The sequence below is a fragment of the Orcinus orca genome, chromosome 2 (assembly GCF_937001465.1).
Source record: "Orcinus orca chromosome 2, mOrcOrc1.1, whole genome shotgun sequence".
Lineage (NCBI taxonomy): Eukaryota > Metazoa > Chordata > Mammalia > Artiodactyla > Delphinidae > Orcinus > Orcinus orca.
Window position 1 is genome coordinate 25,384,249 of NC_064560.1, and position 15,790 is coordinate 25,400,038.

The following is a 15,790-nucleotide window of genomic DNA, read 5'->3' on the forward strand; positions in this document are numbered from 1 at the left end:
GTTTTCCAGAAGCTACATGATATGTGATGATGTCATCGCTCTGGTGGTAACACATAATGAGTTTACTACTGCTGTTTATAGAAGAATTAATAACTAATATTTTTTAAATTTCCTGGTTTTAGTGTCTAAGTATGATAAGTATCACTAGATGTAACTACATAACAAAAAGTTTTGAGGAGCCTCAATACTTTTTAATAATATGAAGAGGTCCTGACAGATGGCTAACAAGCACATCATCATTGGTCATTTCAGAAATGCAAATCAGATATATATGTGTATATATATATATATATATATATATATATGTATGTATAATGGAATATTACTCAGCCATAGAAAAGAATAAAATAATGCCCTTTGCAGCAACATGGATGAACCTAGAGATTATAATACTGAGTGAAGTAAGCCAGACAGAGAAAGACAAATATCATATGATATCTCTTATATGTGGAATCTAAAAAAAAAATATGATACAAATGAATTTATTTACAAAACAGAAACAGACTCACAGACATAGAAAACAAACTGATGGTTACCAAAATGGGGTGGGGGGAGGAATAAATTAGGAGCTTGGGATTAAAATATACACACTACTATATATAAAATAGATAACCAACAAGGAACTAGTGTATAGAACAGGAAACTATAGTCAATATCTTGTAATAACCTATAATGGAAGAGAATGTAAAAAAAGAATATATATATATATATATAAAAAACTGAATCACTTTGCTGTACACCTGAAACTCACACAACACTGTAAATCAACTACATTTCAATAAAAATTTTTTAAAAAAGAAATGCAAATCAAAACCATGGTGAGACACCACTTCATAACTGTTAAGATGACTTTAAGGGGAAAAAAAAGAGGAGATAACAAATGTTGACAAGGATGTGGAGAAATAGGAACCCTCATACATTGCTGGAGGGAATGTAAAATGGTGCAGCCATTGTGGTGGTTGTTCCTCAAAAAGTTAAAGAATTACCAGGTGGCCCTGCACTTCCACTCCTGGGCATGTTCAATAGGAAGGAAGAAAACCCTTGTCCGCACAGAAGCTTGTATAGAACTGCTTATAACAGCATCACAGCCAAACAGTCAAGAGATGGAAACAACCCAAAAGGCCTACCAACGGAGGAATGGATAAGCAAACCATGGTCTCTCCACACACTGCAATATGATTCTGCCATAGAAAGGAATCAAGTCCTGATAAAGGCTACAGCATAGATGAGCCTAAAGAACATTGTACCGAGTGAAAGAAGCCAGACACAAAAGGTCACATGTTGCATGATTCCTTTTATGTGAAATGTCCAGAATTGGCAGCTCCAAAGAGACAGAAAGCAAATGAGCAGCTTCCAGGCCTGGGGTAAGAAGAAAAGCCTGAACAAACTGAACACCAGTGACTCGTCTCAGATCGTCAGTCACAGGGCAAAGCTCTGCCCCCAAAGTGAAGGGACAGACAGGTGGATGCAAAGAATCAACGGCCTCCTGGAGCAGACACTGGGGCAGGGAAACCTAAACCCGTGACTGCTGGAGGCTCGGTGTGCACAAGTCTGGGAGGTATAAACTCCAGGGGTCCAGTCATAGGAGGCCCTACGTCTCCATGAGTTTTACCTCCCGGGGGTGACCCAGGTCCTCATGGTGACGGTCAGAGAAACCCCCCTCATGCTTGCAGCAGGGGGAGGGGGCAAAGGAACCAATTTTGAAATATACCAGACACTCTGCTCTCCTTAAGGAGGGCTGTCCCTGGGAGAAACTACTTCCCTAACTATCTGGGGTTTTATCTAAGCCTAACACACCAGAGGGAAGGGAAATGCCCAATTCTGACCTGCTCTACCTTGCACACAGGAAAAGGGAAATATCAACTCCAGACTCCTGGATTCCTATCCAGGCTTTCTATCCCACCTGAGGGGTTGGGGGAGAAGCACAGCCCCAGGCTCACTAAGGAGACTTAACCCCTAATTGTAAGACAATTGTAAGATAATTATAAAACAATCCCTCCCCCACACCTCACCATCACATCAGTATGGCTCCTGTATGATAACGGGGAAACACAGCCCAAAGACCCACACATCTTAGACATTATTTAAGAAAAAGTCTCTAGGGAAATGCAGAGAAAACCCAGGGAAAGCCAGGGAGATAAAAACAATGACACCATAGGCAATTTCAGCCTCCACAGGTATAGTAAACGCTAAACACAGCCTAATTCCTAGGCAGACAAACACAAAGCCTCACACCATAAGGCCTACTTACCTCAGTTCCTTTTACCTAGTACATCACGTCCAGCTTTCAATAAAAAATTACAAGGCATGCTAGGGAGTTCCCTGGTGGTCCAGTGGTTAGGACTCGGCGATTTCATTGCCAAGGGCCTGGGCTCAATCCCTGGTCAAGGAACTAAGATACTGCAAGCCGCGCAGCCCAGCCAAAAAAAAAAGAAAGAAAGAAATTACAAGGTATGCTAAAAGGCATAAAATGCAGCCTGAAGAGACAGAGCCAGCATCAGAACCAAATTCAGATATGGCAGATATGTCAGACTGGGAATTTAAAACAACTATGGAAAATAAATTATTCTGACAGAGATTGCTATGACCCCTAAATCCAGTCTTTCCTTGGTAATGAAAGCCCAGGTTTTAGTGGAACACAGCCCTCCCCCAGCTGAGGATTACGTTTGCCAGCCTCCCCGTCAGCTAAATGGGCCACGTGACTAAGTTCTGACTCTTGAGACATGAGTGCAGTAAAGTGAGCAGTTTCTAAGGTGCCCTTGAAGAGAACAGGTGTGCCTTGCCCTTCCTCCCCTCTTCCACTGGCTGGCAGGTGGTCTTGGTAGTGGGAGCTAGAACAAGCAGTGGAATTAAAAACTACACATTAAGTTTAACAGGGAAATAAAACCAAAGGAGCCTGGATGTCTGACATGGAGGGGCCCCGCCACAGCTGTTTACTCTTGCACTGGACATGAGTCAGAAATACCCTCCCCTAGGGATAGATTGGGAGTTTGGGATTGACATGTACACACACTACTATATTAAAATAGATAACCAATAAGGACCTGCTGTACAGCACAGGGAACTCTGCTCAATATTCTGTAACAACCCAAATGGGAAAAGAATTTGAAAAAAAATAGATATATGTGTATGTATAACTGAATCACTTTGCTGTACACCTGAAACTAACACAACACTGTTAATCAACTATACTCCAATATAAAATAAAAAGTTTTTTAAAAAAATAAAATGCAGATGTGATATTTATAACAGTTATAACTACCAAAAAAAAAAAAAGAAAGAAATACCCTTCCCTTTAGGCCACTGTGACCTTTGCCCTCATTAGAGCAGCTGTATCAACATCCCATAACAATCATCCACCCTACATGCACCTCCCCCAAATTTGGCTTATACAGTCATTACGGTATCAAAATATTTTCAGTGGAAAATGGGACAAGAATTAGCATAGGACTTTTTTTTTAATATTCCCCTTTTATTTTTTAACATCTTTATTGGAGTATAATTGCTTTACAATGGTGTGTTGGTTTCTGCTGTTATCACAAAGTGAATCAGCTATACATATACATAAGCATATGACATTTAAGCAGACTTTCAAGTAAGTACATGTTTTCTGTTCCACAAATGTTATATAAAAAAATTCTCCCTCCAGGAGGTGAACAAGTATATCAGAGAAAATGGCATCAATTTTCTGCACTAATTTGACTACTCCCTTACTCATCTTCAGAGAATGACTGTAGTTAATTTAAGGTGTCCCTGAAGGCTTTCCAAAAATATGGGCTCACATGGGGATGTTCCTAGCAGACGGTGCTTTCCAGCTAGTCAGGAATCAGAAAGAGACAGCTGCTGAGATTTTCAAAGCCAATCCCTCTGTAATTCCATTCCTCCTCTGAAGGAGTGCCATGCAAAACCCATGACCTCTTCTTCTACAATAAGTTATCCTAGTTATATGATGTTATCCTACTGATAAGAGGGTAGGTTAAGAGAATATTCCATCTGAAAAAAAAAAAAGGCTAATAACTACCTTCAAGCAGTCACACAAGGTGGGTGGCTATGTGTTTTCCATTAGCAGACTCGGAAGACAAAATCTGGCTTAAGCTCTTCAGATTACCTTGATAGAATAGACCCTAATAAGAGAAGGTATAAAGTGTTTGAAATCTTCAGTGGAGTAAATGCTTTAGAGCGGAGTGATTAATTGTGCAGGTAAATATCATTAATCAGCAAAGAAGTAAAAGATGCAGCAGCAGATATGTGATAACTTCCTGTCCTTCCACACCCTGTTCTCAACTGTCAGGGGCTGGGTCTTTGCAAATTACACTTCCCAGATGCTCTTGCCCCAGCCATGGGCTAGGTGGCCAGTGGGAAGTCCTAAGAAGAGTTTGGAAGGCAGATGAAAAAAGAGAAGCCATAAACCTTCCTTTCTGCTTTTAGCAGCATCTACATCAACGAGAGATGGCTGTAGGCTCCAGCAGCCTTTGGCAGCCTTGGTAAAGAGAACAGTGGTTGACTGCCACTATAGGCTCCAAAATTTTTTGCAGTTACAACAGCATTGATTTCTATGGCAGCAACAGTTTCCTCCAGAATCAGCCATAAGTATATTCCCAGATATTCAACATCCCTTATCTTAGGGAAATGCAAATTAACACTACAATGGGATGCCACCTCACACCCATCAGGATGGCTATTATCAAAAAAAAACAGAAAAATGGGACTTCCCTGGTGGTGCACTGGTTAAGAATCCACCTGCCACTGCAAGGGACATGGGTTCATGGGTTCCCTGGTCTGGGGAGATCCCAAATGCCGCGGAGCAACGAAGCCCGTGCGCCACAACTATGGAGCCTGCGCTCTAGAGCCTGTGAGCCACAACTACTGAGCATGCACGCCACAACTACTGAAGTCCGTGTGCGCCCTAGAGCCCATGCTCCACAACAAGAGAAGTCATGGCAATGAAAGGCTCACGCATCGCAATGAAGAGTAGTCCTGGCTTGACGCAACTAGAGAAAGCCCACGTGCAGCGACAAAGACCCAACGCAGGCAAAAAATTTTTTAAATTAAAAAAAAAAAAGAACAAGCGGTGGCAAAAATGTGGAGAAACTGTGCACTGTTGGTGGGAATGTGAAATGGTGCAGCCACTACAGAAAACAGTATGGAGTTTCAAAAAACTAAAAAATAGAACTACATATGATCCAGTAATCCCACCTGAAAGCAGGGTCTCAAGAAGATATTTGTACACCCGCGTTCATAGCAGTGTTATTCATAATAGCTAAAGCATGGAAGCAACCTAAGTGTCCATCAACAGATGAATGGATAAATAAGGTGTGGTCTATATACACGATGGAATATTACGCAGGCTTAAAAAACGAAGAAAATTTTGCAATATGCAACAACATGGATGAATCTTGAGGGCATTGTGCTAATGAAATAAGCCAATCACAAAACACAAATACTGTCTGATTCCACTAATATGAGGTACTTAGAGTAGTCAGAATCAGAGACATGAAGTAGCATGGGGGTTGTCAGGGCTGCAGGGAGTAGGGAATGGTGAGTTACTGTTCAACGGGTACAAAATTTCAATTTTGCAAGATGAAAAGAGTTCTGAAGATGGATGGTGGTGATGGTCGCAGAACATTCTGAATGTACTTAATGCTACGAACTGTACACTTAAAAATGGGTAAAAGGGTGCATTTTGTGTTATATGTTTTTAACCACAATATTTAAAGAGTATTTACTGCTTGATTCCATTTATTTTATATAAATTTCTGTAAAATGCAAACTAATATACAGTGACAGAAAGCAGGTTGTCAGGGGAGGGGCAGGGAGGGGCAGAGTGAGGATTACAAAGGGGCATTTGTGTGATTGTGGTTTTACAGGTGCAGACATATCAAAACATATCAAATCGTACGCTTCATATATGTGCAGTTTCAATTAACCCCCCAATAAAGTGCTTTCTAAAGAATTCACCTCTGTCTGAAATTCCTGGCAGGGTTCTGGGTTTTTGGGGTGTTGGGGTAGGGGACTGGTCTCTGACTGAAATGTCTTCTGGCCTCACGAGCCAGTAGGTTCAGACCAAGCCAGGCTGTTGGTGATAACCCAGAGTTCCTTGCTCTTGCTCTACCTGCTAGTGTAGGACTTTAGCCCTGCACACACCCATGGGCACACACGTAACACTCACAGTCTCATACACACACATGCACACACACACACCCCGTCTCACTCAGACACCTTTGGGATCTGGTTGTCAGGACTGTATTTGCTCTAAAACAAGTTCCATGTGCCCTGGAGTCTCACCAAGTCCTCCGTGAATCCTGTACCCTCAGCTCATGCCTATAGCTTTTCCTGCCATCAGGTTCTCACTCACGGCCAAGGGGCCAGACCAACGGGACAGTCTCAGACAGACACAAGGATGTCCTCCCTTCCTTCCTCGCTATGCTTGTCCCCTGGGCTCACTTCTCCAAAACTGCAAATAGATTCCTGCATCCTGTCCCTATAGGTTCACCAGACACACCCAGAGACATGTGAATTTCAGTGAGCGGGACATCCAGTCCACGTAGATCAAGACGTCAGTGTTGAAACCTCTGTTAGGGCCCTTGGACTTTGAGTTTTCCATATATTTGTTTTACAAATACGTAGCACCACTCTCTAGGGAAAACCTGCAGACAGACGGCTCCATAGACATTGTGATAGGGTGATATGTAAAGTATGATGTTTGGGCAGAGCTAGAGATTACGGCACCAAACTCTCCTCTGTGCCCCTGCAACCACCTACACTCGTACTCATGAAAACAAAGTCACCAGACGTTAATCTGCTGTTCAAAGAACACTCCATCAGGTGTGGGACAAAACAGGTGGGGGATTGCGGGACAACCGGGAGAACTGGTTTCCTTCCCTACGCACACTCTCCCCGGTCCTCCTCGAGGTGAAGGAAGAGAAGGGGTGCGGTCTAGCTCAGCGCCTCTACCTTCCCTTGCTCCGCGCTCTGCAGAGGGGGGTAGGTTCTGATACAGGCACCCCATTAAATTGGGACACCCACGAACCTAGGGGCAACCGTAGAGTGACAGAGACGTTTATTAGCATGATTCTGGTGATATTTTCATAATGTATACTTGTATCAAACATCAAGTTGTACATCCTAAGTGTATATAATTTCTATATGTCAAAGATATCTCAATAAAGCTGTTTAAAAAAAAAAAAGAGCCTAGGGAAGGCTGGCTGTTTTGAGAGTAGGCAGGAACACAAATACTGCACCGTTAGAAGCGGGAAAAGCCAGAGAGAGCTTCCAGAGGTGGTCTAAGCTCTGAGCTCCCCTCGGGGCGAACGTGGCCTGAACAGAATCCAAATGTCTCCAGGTGCCCATATGGGGACCAGAGGGGACTTTGGGCAAGAACCGCACACTCTCCAGGCCTCAGTGAGGAAGGAGCCTGGGTGCAGGGAGGGAGTTGAGGCCAAGAATGTCAGCGGATCTCCTGCCAGGACCTGATGGCACCCAAGGACCTGCAGGATGTCAGCCTCAGGGCCTGGAACAGGACACCCTCACTAACCACTTGGAGACATCGGGGTAGAAATGGAAGAGAGACATCCCCCCTCCGTAGAAGCAGGTAATGGAATCCTGGGATAGAATTTAAAACAAAACTATGAGTTAATAATTGACCTGAGAGCTTACGGAAGTGGACAGAGGGAAAGCATGGAGTGGGCGAGACAGGATGGAATGCACCTGGCAGGTCAGAGGTTTAGAATCAGAAATTATTGTCTCTACTCTAAAATGCTGCTGCCACCCGGGTCCTGTGAGGGCAGCTGTCTGCTCACTCTACCTGGAGGAATCAGATGGCATCTTTGCTCCCCAAAAGTACATCTGTGGGGTTTGTGGGCTTTTCCTTTCCTCTTCTCCCGTAGTTCCCTCCCTAGAGATGTCTCAGTCATTTTAAATGGACAAACCATGTGCTGGGACCCTTAGAGAAAAAAATATTAGAAAATAAATAAACTGCAAGTACAGTGGGTCACGCTGTGCCTCTAATGGGTACAAGTGCTCACAGATATTCAGCGCTCCACCATGCAGGAGGTTCCCTCGACCACCCTCTTAAACTCAGGCACGACTCTGTGACTTGCTTTGGCCAATAAATAAGAGAGGAGTTGTGGACTGAAGTTTTAAGAGACAGCTGTGTTATCTGAAGACTATTCAAAAATATGTAATTTGTTGTGTTTTATTTTCTCGTTATTTCATTTTTATACCTGAAAAAAGAGATAAAGGCTATGGCCCAATCTGCTCTCAATGACCCTTAAAACCAAATCTCCCCATGAAGTCATGTAGGATCTGATGCAAGTACAAACCCAAGCATGCTTTCTTTCATAAATTCAGGAGTCCCATAGTAACTAGCATGAAACTACCTTAAAATATGGCTCTGACCTTCCAGATTAGGTCCAGGCTCAAGAAATCAGAGGTTAACGGCATGTTGCTATGGATTAAAATGAAGGAAATAAGCATGAACCCTAACTGGGCACAGAAAATGTCTTATTTATAAGCTTTGCCCATGAAAACCCAAGTCAGCTAGACATCATTAAAATGCCGAATAATAATTGCTACTATTATTACTAACAGTAATAATGAGACTAATAGTAATAATAATGAGCTGCTGAAAGAGGTCAGACCCTAGGCTAGGACCCTACCTGGAATCTCACTGTACCCCAAACAACCCCACTTCTGTTCCCACCTTGCAGATGAGAAAAGGGAGGCAGAGGGAGGTTCGTGTGCAGGAAAACTCAAACTCCAGCAGCCTGACTTCAAGCCCTATAGGCTCCGCAGAGCACCATAGCACTAGGGCATCTCAATACGATACCCAGCACTTCCCTGGAGCAGAGCCCTAGCAGAACCATCACGGAGTCCACTTCAATAATAGGAGTGTTTCCTCAGGGCCCTAATGATTATTTCAGTTCCTATTCTTGCTATTTGGATTAAGTTTTCTACAATTAATCTGGATCCTATGTGAATGAAAAGAGAAATATATTCTTGTTAGTTCTTCCAGGTGGTCTTGGAAACAATCTTTCTGATTTCACAGACTGATTTGAGGAATTGCAACCGAACATTCATCAGGAAAGAACACGCCTGGTTGAGAGTATATTTCTTTACCCACTGCCAGAATCTGAGCCTTGTTCCCTCTACTTTCTCAGGTGGAAAGGAAGGTTAAATCTTGTTCTCCATGGCTCATAAGGAATCCAAGATTGCTCTTGCTTGCATGCATCCCTGGACCTCTCATCAAAGATGAAGGTGAAGTTTTTCAAAACTGCAAGAAAGTTCTATATTTCATGGACACCTATCAGTCATCACATTTTCTTTATCATTTCACCCCCAGTATAAATGTGTGTATATATTTATTTATTGACAAATGCATACACTTTGGCTTTTTCTTGTTTGGGATGACTTGAAATAAAGTCGGTGTTCATCTGAGTCACCCAGTATATTTCACCAGAGATGTTGTCCTTCTTGATCCCGTGGAGACACACCTTTCTTGGAAGAGTTTATTTATGGAGAGTTAAACTTGGGAATGATGAAGGAGGTAGCATGGCAGAGGGACTATTCAATAAACAAAGCTAGAAAAAGTGTGTTTTCCATATAAAAAAAATGAAATTAGATCTCTATTTCATAGCACGCAAATAAGTTAACTCCAGATGGATTAAGTAAGGACTTAGTGGTCAAAAGCTGAACTTTAAACTTTTTATAAGAAAATAAAGATTAATATCTTTCTGACTTTGAGGAAGGAATTTCTTATTTTTTTTATTTTTATTTTTTGGCCACACTGCAAAGCATGCGGAATCTTAGTTCCCTGACCAAGGATTGAACCCACGCCCCCTGCACTGGAAGCATGGAGTCTTAACCATTGGACCACCAGGTAAGTCCCCAAAGAGTTTCTTTAAAAGAAATTCAAAAAAAACCCCCCAAAAAACCCAAAAAAAAAACCCCCAAAAACCCTCGTAACCATAAAGTAAAAAAATTTAATTGATAAATTTTATCATATTGAAATTCAAATCTTCATCTTTTCATCTCTTGTTCATCTGTTTTGATCTTCTGCAAACAGTGACAGTTTTACTTCTTCCTTTCCAATTTGGATTCCTTTTCTTTCTTTATTTTGTCTGATTGCTGTGGCTAGGGCTTCCAATAGTATGTTTAATAAAAGTGGTGAGAGTGGGCATCCTTGTCTTGTTCCTGATCTTAGAGGAATGCTTTCAGCTTTTCACAGTTGAGTATGATGTTAGCTGTGTGTTTGTCGTATATGGCCTTTATTATGTTGAGGTATGTTCCCTCTACACTCATTTTGTTGAAAGTTTTTTGCAATGTCTTCTTTTTTTAATATAAATTTATTTATTTATTTTTGGCTGTGTTGGGTCTTTGTTGCTGCACGCGGGCTTTCTCTAGTTGCGGTGAGCGGGGGCTACTCTTCGTTGTGGTGCACGGGCTTCTCATTGCGGTGGCTTCTCTTGTTGTGGTGCACGGGCTTTAGGCGAGCGGGCTTCAGTAGTTGTGGCTCGCGGGCTCTAGAGCGCAGGCTCAGTAGTTGTGGCACACGGGCTTAGTTGCTCTGTGGCATGTGCGATCTTCCCGGACCAGGACTCAAACCCGTGTCCCCTGCATTGGCAGGCGGATTCTTAACCACTGCGCCACCAGAGAAACCCTGCAATGTCTTCTTGATTAATTTATCCTGTTAGTATATGATGTCCCTCTTTATCCTAGGATTATTCTTTATTTAATATTCTTTATCCCTGGTAATGTTCTTTGTCCAAAGTGTACTTTGAATTAATATAGCCCCAGTTTTCTTTTGATTAGTATTAACATAGCATATCTTTTTCCATTGTTTTACCCTATTTCTTTTTATATTTAAACTGGGTTTCTTTTTTCTTTTTTTTTTTTTTTTTGGCGGTATGCGGGCCTCTCACTGTTGTGGCCTCTCCCGTTGCGGAACACAGGCTCCGGACGCGCAGGCTCAGCGGCCATGGCTCACGGGCCCAGCCACTCCGCGGCATGTGGGATCTTCCCGGACCGGGGCCCGAACCCGTGTCCCCTGCATCAGCAGGCAGACTCTCAACCACTGCACCACCAGGGAAGCCCTAAACTGGGTTTCTTATGGTATATAGTTGGTTTTGCTTTTTAAATCCAATCTGACAATCTCTCTAATTTATTGGGTTACTTAAACCATTTATATTTAATTGTTGATATGGTTGAGTTTAAATCTATCATCTTGCTATGTGTTTTCTATTTGTCCCGTTTATTCCTTGTTACTTTTTTTTCTCATTTCCTGGGTTTTTTTGATTATTTTTTTAATGATTCCATTCCATTCCACTATTGTTTATTATCTATACCTTTTGTGTGTGTGTGGTTGCTCTAAAGAATATACATTTTCTACTTGTCATAGTCTATCTTTAAATAATAATTTAGCACTTCACTTTAAGTGTAATAATCTTTCGGCAGTACATTTCCAATTCCTCTCTCCCATCCTTTTTGCTATTGTTGAAATGCATTTTACTTCTACATATGTTATAATTCCCATAGTACATTTTTACTGTTTTTGCTTTAGAGAGTCAATTATCCATTTAAGAGATTAAAAATAAGAAAAAACTTTTCAATATTTGCCCACATTCTTACCATTTCCAGTACTCTTCATTCCTTTGTGTAGATACAGACTTCTTTCTAGTCTCATATTCTTTCTGCCTGAATAATTTGCTTTAACATTTCCTGTAGTGAAGGTCTATGGGTGATACATTCTCTTGGCATCTACTTGCCGAAAAACCACTATTTTTCTTTCATTTGTGTGAGAGATTTTCACTGAGTTCTAGGTTGACTTTTTCTTCAGTTTTTTTTTTTTTTTTTGACCATGACACGTATCTTGTGGGATCTTAGTTCCCCCACCAGGGATTGAACCCATGCCCGCTGCACTGGAAGCGCAGTGTCCTAACAACTGGACTGCCAGGGAATCCCTTCTTTCAGTTTCTTAATGATGTCACTCTATCATCTTCTGGTTTGCACAGTGCCTGATGTGAAGTCTTCAGAATGTAATATCTTCCTTACGGATTATTTCATTATTTCATTCTGGCTGTCTTTAAGATTTTCCACCTTATCACTGATTTTCAGCAGTCTGATAATGATGTGCTAATTGTGTTTTTATTTGTATTTATCTTGACCAGGGTGCTTTGAGATTCCTGGATCTGGAGTTTGTTGTTTTTCATGCACTTTGGGAAAATCTCAGCTTTTATCTCTTCTATCTTCCTGTCTCTCATCCTTCTAGGACTCAGTAACACATATGTTAGACCATTTCATATCATCCCAAAGTTCCTGGATGCTGGTATTTTTTGTCCTCCCTTTTCACTCATGTTTCAGTGTGGATAATTTCTATTGTCCTTTCCTCAAGTTAACTGATTCTTCCCTCTGCTAATAAGCCTGTTGAAGGAATTCTTCATGTCTGATATCATGGTCTTATTCGTCTGCTAGGGCAGGCCTTATCTCCAAATGCAGCCACATTGGGGGTTAGGGCTACAACATATGAATTTGGGGGGAAGGAGGGAAGGTCACAATTTAGTCCATAAAGAAATGGTGTTCATTTCCAGCATTTTTCTTTAACTCTTTTTTAGAGTATTCATCTATCTGGTCAAATTCCCCATCATGCATGTTGTCCACTTTTTCCACTATACACTCTTAATATATTAATTATAGTTATTTTAAAGTTTCTGATAGTTTCAACATCTGCACCATCTCTGTGTCTGGCTCTGTTGACTATTTTATCTCATTTCATTTTGTTTTGGGGGGATGTCATTTGGATTAAATGTTAAATTTTGTGTGTACAAGAATAATAGAGACTGAGGTAAACAATATTTATACCCAGAAATGAGCATGCATGTTCTTCTATCAGCTCTACAGGCAGACCTCAATTTATTGCACTTCATTTTATTGCATTTTGCAGATATCGTGTTTTTTACAATTGAAGGTTTGTGGCAATCCTGCATCGAGCAAGTCTATTGGTGTCATTTTCCAACAATTTGCTCACTTCATATCTCTGTGTCCCATTTTGGTAATTCTCACAATATTTCAATCTTTTCCTTATTATTATATTTGTTATGGTGATCTGTGATCAGTGATCTTTGATGTTACTACTACAACTTGTTGAAGGCTCAGATGATAAGAGAATAATTAGAATAATCTTACACATCTTATAACCTTATCAATGTTCTTTTAGTTATATTATAAATTTGATTATTAAGTTAATGTATAATAATAACAGACTTTTTTCTTTAAAAATACAACATAATTTTATGTTTTTTATAAATGAAATATAATAAAATTTATTTTAAATCACAAAAGGGTAATGAAGATGTCAAAATAGGCTTAATAGTATCTCAAAATTGATGAAAATAAAGAGTATACTAAATGTTTTTCCTTGCATCAGGAAATGAAAATACCAGGGCTAATGAAAAGAAAATCTATAAGGGAAAAAACCCAAGCCTATCTGGAACATAGTTTCTCTTTTTAGGTGTATTGTTAGGATAAGTTTAGTTGTAAGAAAAAAACCAAAAGTAAAAATGACAAACAAGGTAGATGTCTATTTCTCTTTCAGGTTCAACAAATTCAAAGGGAGACAGTCCAAGCTGCTTTGGTCCTCCTGGTGTCAGGGACCCAGGTTCTTTCCATCTTAGCTCTACTCTATGGGTGGCTTGTGGCTCCTAGTTTTGAGAGTCCTCATGGCTCAATATGACTTTTGGAGCTCCAGTCATTATGTCTGCATTTCAGCCAGCAAGAAAGAGGAAGGGTGAAGAATGACACATTCCTTCCTTTTAAGGCCATTTAAATCAAGTGACAAGATATAAAGCACATCTCTGTTTTCAGTTTTTTGTTGTTGTTGTTGTTTTTTTTTTGCAACTACATCAGCAAACAAAAAAAAAATGTCTATTGGTTTTGGAATAGTGTGTAAAGAGACGATCTGGAAGAGATGAACTATCTTTTAGGGATGAATAATCTTGCCTAATTGAGCCTCTCTGGTCTACCAGAATGCCAGATTTTAAATCTCTTATTGGTTAGTTATTTTGGAAACATTCTCATTTTAGAAGCCTGTTTACTTCAGGATTCTTATTTAAAATGGCTACTTTATACTAGAAGTATACTATACTTTACACTAGAAGTATCTCTAATAAAATGGCCAAAGTAAACTTTCACTGGAAAGTATACCTGCAAAACCATATCAAAGCTGTTGGCTTGCCTTGTTTCAATTTCTTAATATTACCCATGAGCTAAAAATTCCTGTTTGAAAACAGGATGTTTAAGGTCGTCATGAGACTTTTTAAATTTAGTTTTTAGAATAAATAATATGGGTCTTCCCTGGTGGTCCAGTGGTCAAGAATCCGCCTTCCAATGCAGGGGACGCAGGTTCCACCCCTGGTCGGGGAACTAAGATCCCACATGTTGCGGGGCAACTAAGCCCATGCACCACAACTACTGAGCTCGTGCACCTCAACAAGAGAGCCTGCGTGCCACAAAATACAGAGCCCACGTGCTCTGCAGCCCACGCACCACAACTAGAGAGGAGCCTGTGCGCCGCAATGACAGATTCCGCATGCCCCAAAGAAGATCTCGCGTGCTGCAACTAAGACCCGACGCAGCCAATAAATTAATTAATTAATTAATATTTTTAAAAGAATAGATGTTTCAAAAATATGGAAAAAAGGGTAAAACTAAACGTATACATTGAAGCATCCCCCCTTCATCCCATGTCCCATTTATTCAGTTACCACCTCCATAGGAATGCACATTTATTGCTTTCTTGTGTGCTTTCCCAGGGTGTTATCAAATATGTGTGTTAATACTAGAAAATATAAATATATTCTTATTTTCTCCCTTCTGACATAAAAGGCAGCATACTATACATAGTTTTGCATATTGTTTGGTTATTTGTCTTCTAAACAATATATCTTGGAGATCTTTCCACATTCGTAGAAAGAGAACTTTTTTACAACTGCATTATATTCACTTGTATGTACTTTCCTGTTGATGGACATTCAGGTTATTTCCAATCTTTGCAACTATTAAGATGTTTCTTACTTTTTTTATAACGTATCTGGAGAAATCATTTTGCAAAAAAAAAAAGAGAGAAAGAAATGACACTAACAATAACTCTAACCCCAAAGAAATCAGTAAGAGTTTTAGGTTCATAAATACCTTATCTTTCAACTCAGAATCTATAAGTTCTTACATTAAAAAAATTACAATGTCTATAAAATATTATAACTTGTAGGTATTTTATTCTTAATATTTTAGGTCAAGGACCCTTTTGAAACAAACACTAATGAAAGTTATGGGTCTTTTCTGCAGAAAAGAGCATGCTCAAAAAACTTTTGCAAAATGTTCCAAGAGGTCATGGGTCACCTACTGTGATTGGTCATAGATCGAAGATTTTAAAATTCGTGAACCAAACTCATTCCAATAAATTAATATTTCTAATTTCTAGCATAGTGGAGGAATCAAAATACTTTGAGTAGTTGTCTGCATAAAAAGATTACTACATATTAGATGTTGCAAAGCGTACGAATGGGCTTTCTTGGGCTTGCATGGTGTTTTGATTTTTTTCTAAAGCAATAGTCACTATTTGCAAACCAGGAGATATCACACAAGGACCTATATTTCCAATGTTTCTTCAAAAATTAAAACTCTAGTGGCACTGGACACACACTAGTCCCGTAGTCTGCAAGAGCTTTCAGCTCACTTCCTCTCACGCCCACCAACCCGCCCTCGGGTCCTTAAGGGCATTTGGGTTTGAGATTCCAGG